This window comes from Centruroides sculpturatus, unplaced genomic scaffold (genome assembly GCF_000671375.1).
Source record: "Centruroides sculpturatus isolate CEXI.00-Female unplaced genomic scaffold, Cexi_2.0 scaffold505, whole genome shotgun sequence".
Classification (NCBI taxonomy): Eukaryota; Metazoa; Arthropoda; class Arachnida; order Scorpiones; family Buthidae; genus Centruroides; species Centruroides sculpturatus.
The window spans coordinates 245,175-260,347 of NW_019384731.1; the positions used below are offsets into that span (position 1 = coordinate 245,175).

The 15,173-nt window shown below is 29.2% G+C and overlaps 1 protein-coding gene across 6 annotated transcripts in view; it reads left to right on the top strand.

Annotated features, from left to right (window-relative positions):
* Positions 1–15,173, top strand: part of LOC111628209 (glycoprotein 3-alpha-L-fucosyltransferase A-like) — a 113,117-nt gene that overhangs the window by 26,971 nt on the left and 70,973 nt on the right. For 3 of the 6 annotated variants that reach the window (XM_023371949.1, XM_023371951.1, XM_023371950.1), the window contains exon 2: positions 8,351–8,465. The gene's annotated coding sequence lies outside the window, so the exon portion shown is untranslated. Of the gene's footprint in view, positions 1–3,913; positions 3,976–8,350; positions 8,466–9,887; positions 10,411–15,173 lie in introns of those variants that run through there. The other 3 variants (XM_023371953.1, XM_023371952.1, XM_023371954.1) reach the window with 3 other exon arrangements.

Genomic DNA, 15,173 nt, shown 5'->3' on the forward strand with positions numbered 1-15,173 from the left:
TATATGCATCAGATATATTATTGGGCTGCAATTTCCAGATTGCACACCTATACATTTTTACTTTCGTCCGTTCGGTTGTCTGTCCTTGTTAATCTCGAGAGCAGAGTGAGATAGATGAAAATCGAGATATATTTTCCTCCATTTTGATATATATATAAAGTATATATACCGGTAGTATATATATATATATACTAAGCAGGTATTACTATATTACGAATGTATAATTTCTTCCTGTTGTATTATATATTCGTGAGATTTATATAAATATACTGTAATTGCCATCTGTTTTATACTAGAAAATATTAATTTTATAATTTTCATACTCAGATAATTGCTTATCTGTTCAACGAAATTGTAAATAATACAATAAAGTGGACGATAAGAATGTTTCTATGGCAATTCATTAAAAATCTATGAGTACTGTAGTAAGTACTATAAAGCTATGAATATTATCAGTACTAAAAACCTAAAACAATATAAAATAATAATTAATATCCTAACAGAGTATATTATAAATTAAAATAATTTAAATAGAAAATTAAAAGTTTCTCTAAATTTTAATAAAAATAAAAGTAAAGATGATGCCTTCATCATCTTAATTATCATCATCGTGTACTCGTCTATGCAGTAGGTTTTCCTCATTTTTCGGAAAATTTAAGGAGAAATAATAAAATAATATATAAAAGTATATTATAAAAGAAAATATAAAATAATATTAATGTCCTGACGAGCAATTATTTATTGTGACATCGTCACAATGTAGGATTGCAATTTTTAATCATGCTTTTAATTTATATAAAATATATGCTTTCCACTTCAAATTATTGTGTCTTGCCCCTGTACATCATACTTTTCCTGCTAGCAATAGAGTCGTGCCAGTCATCTATCTAACTCCGTTCTCGAGATTAAGGAAAGACAGTGGGAATTTATAGGTCTAAAATTTTTCAAATTGTAGCCCAATGAACTATATTATAAATTAAAATATTTTAAATACAGAATTAAATTATTTAAATTTTAATAAAAGTAAAATAAAGATGATTTTTCTACTACTTTCATCGTCATCATCATTAACATCATTATCTGGAATTCCACTATGTAGTGGATTTTTCTCATTTCTTTGGAAACTTAATAAGACTATTATTTACTTTGTTTATTTTCTAAAGATAATGGCAATAGGATAAACATAATTTATTAACTAAAAAAATCATACTTCTATTGTACCGGTACGTAATTTTTATAAAATATATTTTATAAAAATGTCATGAATTCGTCAACAAAAATCGATATGTGAAACATCTTCCTTCAACAGATTCTATATTACTTTCTTCTACTCATAACTTTGTACCTTTATTATTATATTTTTTTACACGTAATTTTTCAAATTAATTCTGTTTAATAACTAATTTGAATAAATAATTGTTATTTATTACAAGGAAAAATTAATCTCAGATATAAAATATGGCTTTTTAAATACCATTAATTAAATTATTAAGATTCATTTTTGTTAATTTATAATGGATAAAGGTAAAACGTTAATGGATCTAGTAATAAGGGCTGTGTACCATATAAATCATGTGTAAGTTCGAAGGTAATAGCAGGAAAATGTCTATTCTAAACAGAATAGCAATATGCATATTGATGTCAATCGTGTCTGTCATGGTGAACAGTACAATGACTTCTGGCTGTCACTTGCTATGTGATTTTCTGCACGCCTTCCAAAATTCTGTTGAATTTGGAAGGAATGGAAAGAATGTATAAGAGCTTTAAGATGATAGAAATATTCTATATTTAATGTAATTTAAATGCATTTTATTAATAAGAATTATTATCGTTTAAGTATCTATGAATGTAGAAAGATGATTCGTATTTATAAGATCAGGATATTTCGGGCCCCATCTTTTACCATACGGGTCGCATCTATTGTGAGCTTGGAATAGTGTTGAGGAATCATACCAGGTCCATATGGTCTGACTCCATTGTACATCGCATGATTCCTCAACGCATAACCTGATTCCATTGTGTCTAACGTGATTCCTCACCACATAACTTGGCCCCATTGCGCTTAGTGTGATTTCCCACTATAATGACCTGGCCCCTTGCGTTTAGCACGATTCCTCATTACAATGACCTGGTCCCATTTCTCCTAGCATTATTCCTCGCCAAATGACTTGGCCCATTGTGTCTAGCATTATTCTTCGTCATAATGTTCCGTCCCAGTACGGCTAACATAATTCTTCACTGCAATGACCTGGCCCCACAAAAAAGCCCATTTAGTACCTTAAAAACAGAAAAATTCGAATTACAGCCCAGAATAACGCGAAATCTTTAATTACCCAATTACTAAAAATCTATATTTAACGAATAATTATTATTTTCACAAATTATATAAATAATAAATTCTTATATTTATCATTTAAAATATTGATAAAATTCCTCCGTTATAAAATATTTTAAAATAGGGAAATACAAAATAAAAATAAATGTAATTCTTATGTCCATGATGATGATGATAAATTATATATCTAAGGTACAGATTTATTAATACAGTTTACATATGAATATTTGAAAATGATAAATCAATAAGTCAAGCATCATTATTAAATTAACTTGCTAAATTAGATTTGTTATATATTAATTAATTTATATAAATGTCCCATTTGATTTGATACTCGTTGATAATATTTATGCATTTTATTCAAAATTTGGCACATTTATTTACTAATTTTATCAGAATAATCTTCATAATATATATATATATGAATAATAGCTCCAAACATACGTTAAATTTTGTTATTCAAGATGAAAACTTTATAAAAGAATTTTGACATTTTAAATAATAATTTAATTGAATTTCTTTCAGGTATATTTCTAAAAATATATTTTAAATATAATATAAAAATATAATCGAATTATATAATATAATTACTGTACTGAGATCTCTTCTACTTAATTCTCATTCTCTTCAGCTTACCCCCTTCAATAGGCTCTACTTCCTTAATAATAATAGGATTGTTTTTATTTATAATTGTATTTAATTTTAAGTTGAATATTACAATTTAGATCTTGTATCTTAGAAGTATAAAATGCTTCAAAATTCTACTGTCTTTAATAATACAGAACTCATTTTGACTTTATTGAAACCTTATAGAACAGGGGTGAACCTACGGCACGTGTTTCCAAAGTGGCACATAACGTATCATTCGATTTCGTTTATCATCTGCATTCTTTTTTAAATCAGCTTCTTTTCATTTATTCAAATTAAAGCATTTTTATTTCATTTTATTAAATATTATTATTCGAAGTCTAAAACTTCGACACGCGTAAATATTTTTAAAGATTATTGTGTTCATTATATGGCACGCAGACTCAAAAAGGTTCGCCATTCCTGTTATCTCATTTGACTCCAAGATTTGACCACGAAGACAGAACCATTCAGATCTTATAAACTCAACTGAATCCAAGATTTGACCATAGAAACAGAATTGAGATCTTACTGACTTCACGATTGTTGATCGAATAAGTTTGAGGTCTCAATAGGGCACAGTCTACGAACTTAGACATATTTTGTCTCTTTGAGTCTAACGACAATGGCTTCTCATATTTTTATGATTTAAATGATTTATGACAAACGATTGTGACGTGAATTCTTTGAATCGTTCAAAAACAAAACAATAAATAACAAAATAAAGTAAAACATAAATAATCCAATTACCATGTTTTTTTATTCCTCTCAAAAATCCAATTTACTTTGTAACTAATTACACTTAAACGTTCTAAAATAAGAAATTTTATGTTTATTCATTTATAAAAGTTAACTTTATCACAATTTATTGTTCGAGAGTCATAAAAATTGTTCTACGTAAAATAATATAAATCAAAATTCTTAAATTAATGAATTTTATTATATTTATAGCTGCAACTTAGAAGTTTTATTTGAAAATTTTCCAAGTTTTACAAGATTCAATGAACTTTGAAGTACTTTATCTTTATTAAATATAAAAATTAAAAAGTATTTTATAACTTTTATCAATTCTGAATAACAAATAATAATAACAATATATCTTTTATATGTATTAAAATTTATAATGCAGTCTAACCTGTGAACAACGGCCACAGATGAGAACATTAAAAAATGTTCGTTATTCGGAGGTTATTTTACTGCATACGCATTTTTGTTTAAAGAAGAAAGTGCCTTTCCGAAAAAATGGCCGCTGTTTAGAGGTGGTCGCTGTCGGGAGATGGCCGTTATTGCAGGTTCAACTGTACTTCTAGAATTGTTATCAAAATCGCTGTATTGTTCTAAAGAGAGTTTCGATTAATAAAAATTAAAAAAAATACCTTTTTTTTAAAGATTAAAATAGCTTTAAGTCGAAGTTTGAATGAATCATTTGTAGCGCTAAATCGAGTGCGATTCCAAACAATAATTGCACGTAATTGCACGCGAATTTTAGTGTGAAATTGACGTAACTTGGTGATTTAAAAAAGTGTTATTTAACGTGTATTGACACTATACTACTATATTGAGGTGGCGCTATTTAGAGGGGCGTTATACCGAGGTCGAAATTTTATTAAATTTTTTTTTTCTTAACAGTATAGGTATTTATTTTTAAAATTAAATAAGTATAAAGTCTGTATCGTGTACAGACTTTTGTCGATTTAAAAGTTTAATATCTTTCTAAAGAGAAATTGATGGAGAACGTTTTTACCAGGAAAAAAAATTCCCTAAAATTAAAAACAGTTCAGCATTTTTTTTAATATTTTGAAGTTTTTATATAAGAAAAAAAATTTTAAACAACATTCTTGAAACTTTTATTTAATAAAATCTACTCGAAATTTGAATTTAAATCAATATATTGACAGTTTCATATTGTGTATCTCGTGTAAAACGTATTTTAAAAAGTAGAATATGAGAAGTGTTTTTGTTTAAAACTTCATAATTTAAAAGGAATTTTTAAATTTTTTTTAACTAAACGGACCTTTCGCAATATCGATTTTCTTTAAAATTTATCATCGAGTGGAATCGAACAAATAAAATTCAAATAATCTTCGATTTAGCGCCAACGTTCGTCCGCCTTTGAAAGTGTACGTAAGTCGAGTAAATTACCAGGAAAATGTCCTCCCTCGACATATCGCGTACGTGTCTCGTTCCCGTATGGGAACAAAGCCAAAAATAATTCACGCTTCCTTGTAAAGAGCCCATGAATACTTGTGTAGGGATGTTTTTACTTTGTGTAGGGATCATAGAGGAACCCTTCACTGTCTGCGAATTACTACTCCCAAATTCAAACTTTTATAAAACTAGTTACTATATATAGGCCTATAAATCAGTTTAGCATATCATTAAATTCAGTGCTAATTTAAAAGACGAACAACATGGCGCTAATTCGAGGTTTGACCGTAAATACATTATTCAGTTTACCACTGGCTTCGTGTTAAAGAAGTCATACTTAATTTAGTGCCAATTTCACAGCAGAACAATGTGACGTTAAATCGAGGTTTGACGAAAATACATTACTTAATCTACCATTGGCTTCGTGTCGCCTCGTATGACGTTGAAGAAGTCAATTTTTTCGGTTAAAATAACAGAAGTTTGAAGATTTAGACTTCGAATCTTTAGAATGAAGAAATTTTTATTATTTTCCCTAAAGTAATATAATTTTAAAAAATCCATGATAAATCAAACCTTAACTGCGTTTTATATTGCTAATAGTTAATCTTATTGCTGGAAGCTTTAATGTTGCAGTTAAAAGCTTCTGAATTCCTCTAATTGCTTTAATCCTATCAACAATTACATTAAATACTTAAAATTCAAAAATATATTGTTGTGATCATCAAAATTCTATAACAAAAAGTAGATATTATCAAATAAAATGGCCTCTATTATTTATAATCTTCTAGTTTATGAAGATTTGTTGCTGGAAGATTGTTACTATCCATTAAGTAATTAGGTTAAAATTCAGTTAATTAATAGGCAATTCTCATTTAGTATCTAAGAATTAATTTAATTTGATGTAAATATAATTTAAAATTTTATAACATAGCTTTAAATAATCAACATCATCCTTCAAAAAATCTGTTTACTTTCCCCAGAAGGGAAAGTAAAGAGGGAAAGTATGGATCCCTTCCAAGAGTTTTACACCTTTGGACAAACTCAGGAGACCTTAAAACGTCGAGAAATACAAAAGGTGGGGGTTTCTGTATGTAGGTTTGTGTATATGTATGGGGGGTTACGATCTTGTTCACCCACTTTGAAAGCTTAATAACTCCTGTGTCTTTTGTCGAAATTTTCAAAAATTTTGCAGGGAGGTTAGTGTATTAGAGGCGTTGTTGCTGTTAAATTTTGATGGTAGGTGGGAAGATAGAAAGGGGATCATTTATCATATCTCGAATAGGATCGGACTTAATGAAAGTTTACTCATTATTATCATTTACATTTTTTTAAAACTCATCTCATTCCTCAAAATTAAACTATTTGCCATTTTATAATAAATAATAATATAAAAAAGTGTTTTAATCAATCTCATAACAGATAGCTCCATACGCAGTTTTTACATTTACCGGGAAAGTTACTCAACTCGTTGCTGAAATTTTCAGGAAGGGGTTCGTGTTCAAGCACCTTATTTTACTATTCTTTTTAAATTATCTTCAATTATATTATTCCAATTATTTAAATATTATCCTCTTCTATTGTTATTGAGCATCTTGAAGAGATTTTGAAGATACTTCTTAAGAATATTTGGAAAAGATTAAATAAATTATCCATCGCATCACTTGAGATAAAGTTTTTCTTTCATATGTAGTACGTGTAGTTTAATAATATAAAATTATTTCCTCTTACAGTTAAATATAGATAAAATTTTAATGTATATTTAATGTTTATAACAACTATAAAGTTTTATTTAAGTACATTATTTATATAAAATATTATCTTTAAAATCGCATTATTCATCATCTTCTCTTCAACTTATCAGTAGATCAGCTGATATATTAAGGTCCTTACGTGTTTTTGTAATAATTTAAGCGGTTTTTTTATATAATTTTTCAGTTTATTTTTCATATAAGATCAATAAAGACTTATTTTATGATTCAAAACATAAAAGTACATCATCGTTTGGCTTTTGAACATCTGTTAAAACCATTTTATTCGTCTAATCGTTTGAAAAAACGTAAAAATATTTTAAAATTTTTTAAAAGAAAATTCTTTTGAATCTCTTCCATAAAATAAATTCCATTATTTTATTTATCCTTTCACTTAAATTCCATTGCTATTATGGGTAGAGCCTACTTAAAACTTTAGGCTGAAGAAAGGAAGAGCAAGAGGATGAAGGATAGTAAGAGGAGGAAGAAGATAATTACTCTAATTATAAAAAACTTTAATAAATAAAATGAAAATATTTGAAGAAAACTTAAAATTTCAGGATATAAACATATGCTATGAGTATTAATTAAATGATAAATAAATAATAATTAATAATTGATTAATCGTAATGTAGTAAGGTTTCTAACATTTAAATTATTAAGTTGAATGGATAAATTCAAAAAACTAATGTCGTGTAATTATAGATGTTGGTAATTTTAATAAATGAGAATATCGAATTTGTGAGTTAAATATGTTAAAAATATTTTTTAAAAATCATTTCGTTCTTGAATTCAATCAAAACTAATTGCTAATGTAAATTGGAGAGGTTGATAAATTGCAACGTATGTAAAATGATACTACTCGTTAATAATGCGAAAAAAATAAAAATAAGTTTAAGTAAAACGATTTGTTTTATATTATTAAACTATAAAAATTAAAGGTTTTATAATGTAATATCTAAGATTTAATAAAATTTGAAATTGCTTAGCGAATCTATAATCAACTGTGTGATCGCGAGCTACCGGTTAGAAAATGTTACACCGTCGATTTAATATAATTAACTTATGCTAAAAATATATTTAAAAAAATTATTTTTCTTAAATAAAATAAATAATTTTATTTAAATATTCAATTTTAATACAGAAAATAATTATATTTGTCCAATAATTTCTGAATTGAATACAGTCGAACCTCTCAACAACGGCCACTGTTTTAGGAACGTTTCTGTTTGAAATGGATACAAAATAATCTCCAAAATCTCCAAACAACGGCCATTTTTTATGTTGAGGTCAGTGGCCATTGTTCAGAGGTTTGACTGTGTTTTAACTTTATATTATCTAACGGAAACAAAATTTTGAAACTAAAATGTGAAAATGTATGTAATTAATTGCTAAACTTGTCATTTTACAAGAGTTTTGGGATAAGTTAATGATAATTTATAGACTATTATTTGATATTATCTTCACATTATTATTATTTTTATTCCTTTAGGCACATTATCTAACTTGTTTATTACATATCTTAACGAATAAAGATTTCCATTGGACAAAGTTGAAGACCATTGAGTGGGATGCAATCTACATTGTCCGCAATTCTGGTGAATCAAGTGAGTTTTTCTTTTACCTAAATATTACTTTATTTATCAATTTATAATCATTTTTCATGATCATCTGTAAAATTAACACGAATTTCACGTGTTTTAGTGTTTAAAACTTAAAAGAATCTCGAAATTTAGTCTCCAAGACTGGTAGTTGGTCGCCGGTTCGGGCATCGCCAACTACCAGTCTTGGAGACTGGTAGTTGGCGATGCCCGAATTTAATGCTGGTCGGGTGGAATTTTCCGGTTTTTATACGTATCTAACAGCTAAATAGGGGCCAATTTCCCGCGTTTTTTCTCGGGTGTCTAACACTTAAAATTGGGGATCTGTTTCTCTGTTTTTTCCACGTGTCTAACACTTAAATATAACCCGTTTTCAGGGTTTTCTGCGTGTCTAACATCTAGACAGGAGTCATTTTACACGGGTTTTTAAGTGTTAAACATTTTCCCGGTTATACAGTATTTTTCACCTAAAAGGGATTAGTTTCCCACAGAAAGTACAAACTAGGCATATTTACCGACGTATTGCGTTACTTCACCCCATTAATCCAATCCAATTCAGACGCAAACGGCGGCGTTAAATCGAAGTTTGACTGCATAAAATAAAGATAAATTTGAAATTTAATTAATCAGGCACCTTAAAAAGAATTTCAGGCTCCATAAATTTATTTTATTTACTTAAATGCAAATGAGAAAATCTTGTATAAACACTGGAACAGCACTCTAAAGAGTCTTAAACTTTATAATGCAGTGGTGATCTCTAGTGTACAACATAAATTTAAAGTCACCAAAATTAAAGATATTGATTTAATTAGAATTAATACTTCTTCATTAAGTTAGAGTAATTTAAATTTAACATTGATCAAATTTTAAAATGCTTAAATATTACTGGAATTAATCAGAGAGCGAGCGTCTTTAATCGATTAAACAATAGCAGCCTTAATTTAGTATTTTGTGTAATTATAAGTAATCTTGTTGTATCCAAGTGGGGGAATTAAACTGCATATAATTTATTCGTCTAAGTTAATATAATAATATAGGATCTAACCCAATTCAGGAATGTCTATCGATCTGCAAATTGCTCTTTGAATAACCTTTCATTTACTTTAGTACACCTGAAAGTGATGCTAGTTAGCAATTAGTGATTCATCTTGCATCATCAATTGATTTTTTTTTTTTTACTTTCCCTGCTGTTATATACAATGTAACAGAGGGAAAGTATGGCAATAGGTCAAAAAATGGCCTCCAACATTTTTATATTTTTGGACTCAAGAGACCATTAACGTCGAGAAATGCAAAAATGTTAGAGGTTTTTTTTTGTATGTGTGGGGGGCACGATTTTGTTTACCCACTTTACAGTTTAATAACTCCTGTGTCACTTGTCGGAAATTTGTGAAATTTTTCAGAGAGGTTTGATTATTAGGGGAAATTTTTTCCAGAAAATTTCAGGAAAATCAGAGCATTGGTTCGAAAGTTATGCTACCCCTAATATCGCTATAATCAATTCTTTCATAGCACCTATATATAAAACAGAGAAAGTAGACAATCGATCAAAACACGACCCCCAAAATTTACAAATTTTTGAACTTAGCGACCTTAAAACGTCGAGAAATGCAAAAAATTTAGTTATATTTTCTGTATGTATGGATGCTAGTGTGTGCTTAACGCCACTGAAATTACCATTAAATCGAGTTTGGCGTTAAACTAAAGAACCTTTAAGAAGAAGAATTCGAGTGTTTTAAAGTCACGTGACTAGGTCACTTTCAAGTCACGTGACTCGCGAACACTGATGTGTCACCTGATAATATAGTTTACAACGCAAAAGAAATCGTTGGTTCGGTAATTCACACGCTATTAAAGGGAAGATCCTATTTAATATTTATGGGAAGATCCGTTCACAGCGTTCATTGGCGCTTTACAAGGGTGGACGTAATTAGGATGACGTTATATCGAGGTATCGCTTTATTTTAAGTATTTTTAATAATTTTTTTAATTTAAAAAGAGTTCATTTATGAAAAAAGTTAAAAATTTAATAATATAATTTTAATTAAAAGATTATAACTTAATTTTAATTATTTTTAAAGCGATTTTCACGTTTGTAAGTTATATATTTGTCTTAGGAAATCAGCGAGAGTTATCAGCTGACAGCATCATTCCTGTACGCTTATTAAACTAAAAAGCCTAAGTACAGGCAGGAAAAGTGCATGTGCATTTCCTGTACTTAATCCCATATTTTTAACAATTTACAGAAAGAAAATCGGCGAAAAAGTTTTTAAAAAAATCCCTAAAATTCTCCATCTTTCGTGTCGACAAATAATTTTTTCACTTTCATTTCGCGGATTTATTTGAATTAAATTCGATTATTTATTTATTTATTTATCATTTTATTTATCACTTTGTTTTTTGTCGAGTGGAACAAATCTGAGAAGATTTATTTACTTATTTTTTTTTACTTTATTTTCTATTATTGAACTTTGAAGTTCTTTAGGAAACTTGGAAACAATTTGCTTTAAATTTCACGCCATTTTTTTACAATTCGTTCGGGGGAAGGGAATGTGTCATAAAATATAACTTTTTTCATCCGCGAGAAACCACGTGATGGGTGGTAGGGGGAGACTTTGCGGTATTTTGGCTAAGCTCCAACAGATCGGTAGGAACGACTGCTTAAGAAGTTTCCATGGTGACACTGGTCACGTGCTGTGGTACTATATTAAAACGTGGACGACACCCTCCCTCCCTCCGTGTCACCCCTCTATCTATTGTTTAATAAAATAAATTACACGTATTAGATTTGTTTAAAGCGACTTCTTAAGTGTTTTTTAATGTTAACCTAGGCCCTCACGTTTAGAAAGGCCCTTCCAATAATACGAATAACAATGCTGTTGAAATAACGTATAATTTTCGAGATTTTTTTTTCTTAAATAGTTGCAAGTATTTCGTCCGGCGCGTACAGACATCCGAACGTGCAAAATGTTATGTGCGATTCGTAAGTAACTGCAATATAATATAGTCAAACCCGTGAACAGCGGCCACTGATCGAAACATAAAAGTGCACATTGTTTGGATGATTTTTGTATTCGTTTTTGTTTCCGAAAAAATGGCCGCTATTTACAGGTGGCCATTATTAGGAGGTTATGTTATAGGGCATATACACTTGTTTACAGAAAGAAACGTTCGTGAATAATATCCGCTGTATTCAGATGGTCTTTATAGGAGGTTCCACTATCTAAAATAAGAAGCTCAAAAGACAGTTTAAGAAGAATTCCTCAAAATATTAACACGATTTAGTTTGAAAATTCTCGATTTTATACTTAAAAAAAAGAATAAATAAAATTTAACGCAACGTTTTTACTAAAATTGATTACAACAGTTGAGAAAATATATTGTGAATGAAAAAATGTCGAGCTACTTAAATCGTAAAACATTAAGAAAATTACTTTAGAAATCGATACAAAAATCCTGTTTTCCTTTTTTATTTTCCTTTATTTTATTTTATTTTATTTTTTTCGTCGCATCTCGAATCACAAAAATCTATTAAACTGCCCATGTTTTGGCAATTGCATCAATTGATAAAAGACCGTAAAAATAAAATTTGTAGAAATTTATCTCGATATAAAGAAATAATTATTCCTTTATCTAGTTTTATATAGTCTACTCGTAAATAAGCTGTTCGTCTGCCTGTCTGTCGGTGGTAAAGATTTTTATTTTTTTCTTTCTTCTTCTTTCTTCCGAAAGTATAAGACATTAAAACTTACAAATTATTTTCTACTCATTTCGCGAATTGCGAATACAGTAAAACCTGTTTAAAACGGAAACCTGCCTAAATGGCAAGAATTCTTTTGAACGCGGCTATTTTCTGTGTTAAAAGAAACCCGTTCGAAATGGAAATCTTCCATTTCGGTAAAGTGCCAGTCCGGTTTATGCAGGTTTTACTGTATTTCAAATTTGCGAAATTAATTCATTTTTTATTAAGTAATATTGTATCGGGATCTTCTTTCTTATGTAATTTTGCTGCTTTGCTTTGTTTGAATTCTGTACACTACGCTTCTATATCTTAATATATCCGAACCTGTTAACGACGGCCATTGACGGGAACATAAAAAATGGCCGTTGTTCGGAGGTTACTTTCTATGCAATTCTGTGTAAAAAAAGTCCTTGAAAAACGGACATTGCTTTAAGTTCCCGTTGTTTACAGGTTATTTTCAATGTAATTTTGTACCGAAAAAAGTTCCTGACGAAAGAAAGGTCGCTGTTTAGAGGTGGCCGTTGTTTAGAGGTTACTTTATATGCGTTTTTGTTTACAAAAAAGTTTCTGAAAAATTAGAGGTGGCCGTCATTGGACGGTTCGACCGTATTTGCATCATTAAATTGACAAAGAATTTCATCACGGTTAAACTTAAATATCTTTGTTAATTACTATTAAATTTATTAATAAAATACAATTAAAATTTCCCAATTGTTTTAATTACACTTTAACAAGGATTTGTACATTTTATTTAAGCAAATAGCGTTTAAATTTCAAATAAAATTAAATAAATAATGCAATTTTGACGTTTAAAACTGGAAGAAATTCGAAGTTTAAACGATAAAAAAAATAACATTTAAATTTTATTTGCTGAATTAAATTCGAAGAATATTCTAATTTTAAAGAATTTAGAAAGAAAGGATGACTATTTTGAAACTTTAAACCCTTTAAAAGTAGGAAAAATGTAGAGATAAACAGTAGAAAGTAGACTTAGAATAAATTTCCTAGCACACGAATACATTGAAAGTGATCAAATTCAGAAAGAAAAAATTAGAATTTCGCATCAGAAATAAGGAAAATCGATTGTAATATGCTCCAGAGATTCCAAAAAAAAGAATTAATAAGATCGATTTTCAAAAATTTCATGACATTTTGTGGCCACTGAATACCGGGGCACGTGATGTAGATTTAGGGAAACTTCATGGCAATTAATTTAAATTTCATAGCTCTAGAGATTCGGCTAACGAAATCGTGAGTCACATTCTTGAAATTTAATATAAAATTTAAAAGAAAGTTTAGGAAATTTAATCTAAAATTTCACGTAAAAAAGTCGTGAGATATATAAAGTTTAGTGTGAAACCTCCAATAACGGCCATTTCTAAATGGCGGACATTTTTAGGAACGTGTTTCTTTTTAAACAAAACAACAAAATGAATACGAAACAACTTTGAAACAACTGTTAACCTGTAAATAACGACCTCTTTCTGAACGAAAATGCATATGAAACAACCTTCAAACAACGGCCACTTTTGATCAGCGGCCATTTTTTCAGAAACGTTTCTCTTTCTGAACAAAAAGCATACAAAACAACCTTTAAATAACGGCCAATTAGAGCCTAAATATCGGCAATTGTTTTAGGAACATCTCTCTTAACAAAAAGAATACAAAACGACCTTGAAACAACGTTCACCTAAATAACGGCCATTTTTCAGGAACGTCTCTCATTTTGAACAAAAAACGCGTAAAAACAACCTTCAAACAACGGCCATTTTTTGCATTTTCGTCAGTGGCCGTCGTATAGAGGTTCGACCGTACTAAACTTTTTATTTTATCGTGAATATCAAAGACAGAGAGATAAAACCTATCGATATAAGCTCGTTGCGAATTTTTTTATGTTGAAACATAAGTAAAAATGAAAAAAATTACTTTCGTTTTGTTTTCTAAACCTTCAAGTTGCGAGGAAAAAAGGAAACAAAAATGTTCTTGCATTTTTATTTCAATTGGCTTTTCACGGATTTGAAATAAAAGTATTTGTTTGAAAATAATAAATTCACAAGAATGCTCCTGCATATGAAATTTTAAAGCTTCTGAAAATTTGATCCGCATCAAAATAAAAAGGAAAGGAAGTGATTCTCCCCTTTCTACACTACAAAATACAGAAAATTCAATCATTCGTATACATTTTAATGAAGCAGATACCGTTTTATTTATTTACTTTTTGCTTGAAAATATTTGATTTTTGACTATATTTAAATATGTAAATTTGTTTTTTTATTGAATACATTTGTTATGTCGTAAACACCTGAATTACCTGTATTCGATGCTGTCTAAAGCAGTATTTAGCGCTTCGAACGCCACGAAATTTGGTGTGGTGGCATCTCGGAATGCCAGGAAGACATTTCCATGAAAAAATAATTAGTACAGAAACTCGCCACCAAGGCGCTTTTGGCGCTGCGAGCCGTGGTAACTGGTGTGCCTTATCGATTGCGTATCGAAAATTTGTAGTAAAACTCGTAGACAGTGTCGCGCTGCACGTGTGAACGTCACAGAGGATCAATTGCTTTGGCCGTTGAACACTGTTCGTTGTCTTAGGAATATGGACCACATTGAACATTATCCTTTACATCAATAATGTCTCTGTATAGCTGTGTACATATAATGGCTTTGGTTTGTAGCTCCAAAAATGCAACGGTGGTGAGTCTTGGCACTAGTTTAACTCTTTTTATGAAAATATTTTCTGAGTGTCCTGAGATTCACAATACCAAATTTGACCTCATTTAGATCGCAAAATATGTCTGTAGACAGCGTTAGATAGGGGTACTTTGTTTACACAGGTGTCTTGAAATATTTTTTTTTGTGTATCGGTGCTGATATCAAATGTACTTTATTTAAAATTTAAATAATAATTCTACTAAAATAAAAATTATTCACGAAAACCTTTCATAGCCGAATATATTTAAATAAATGTAAAA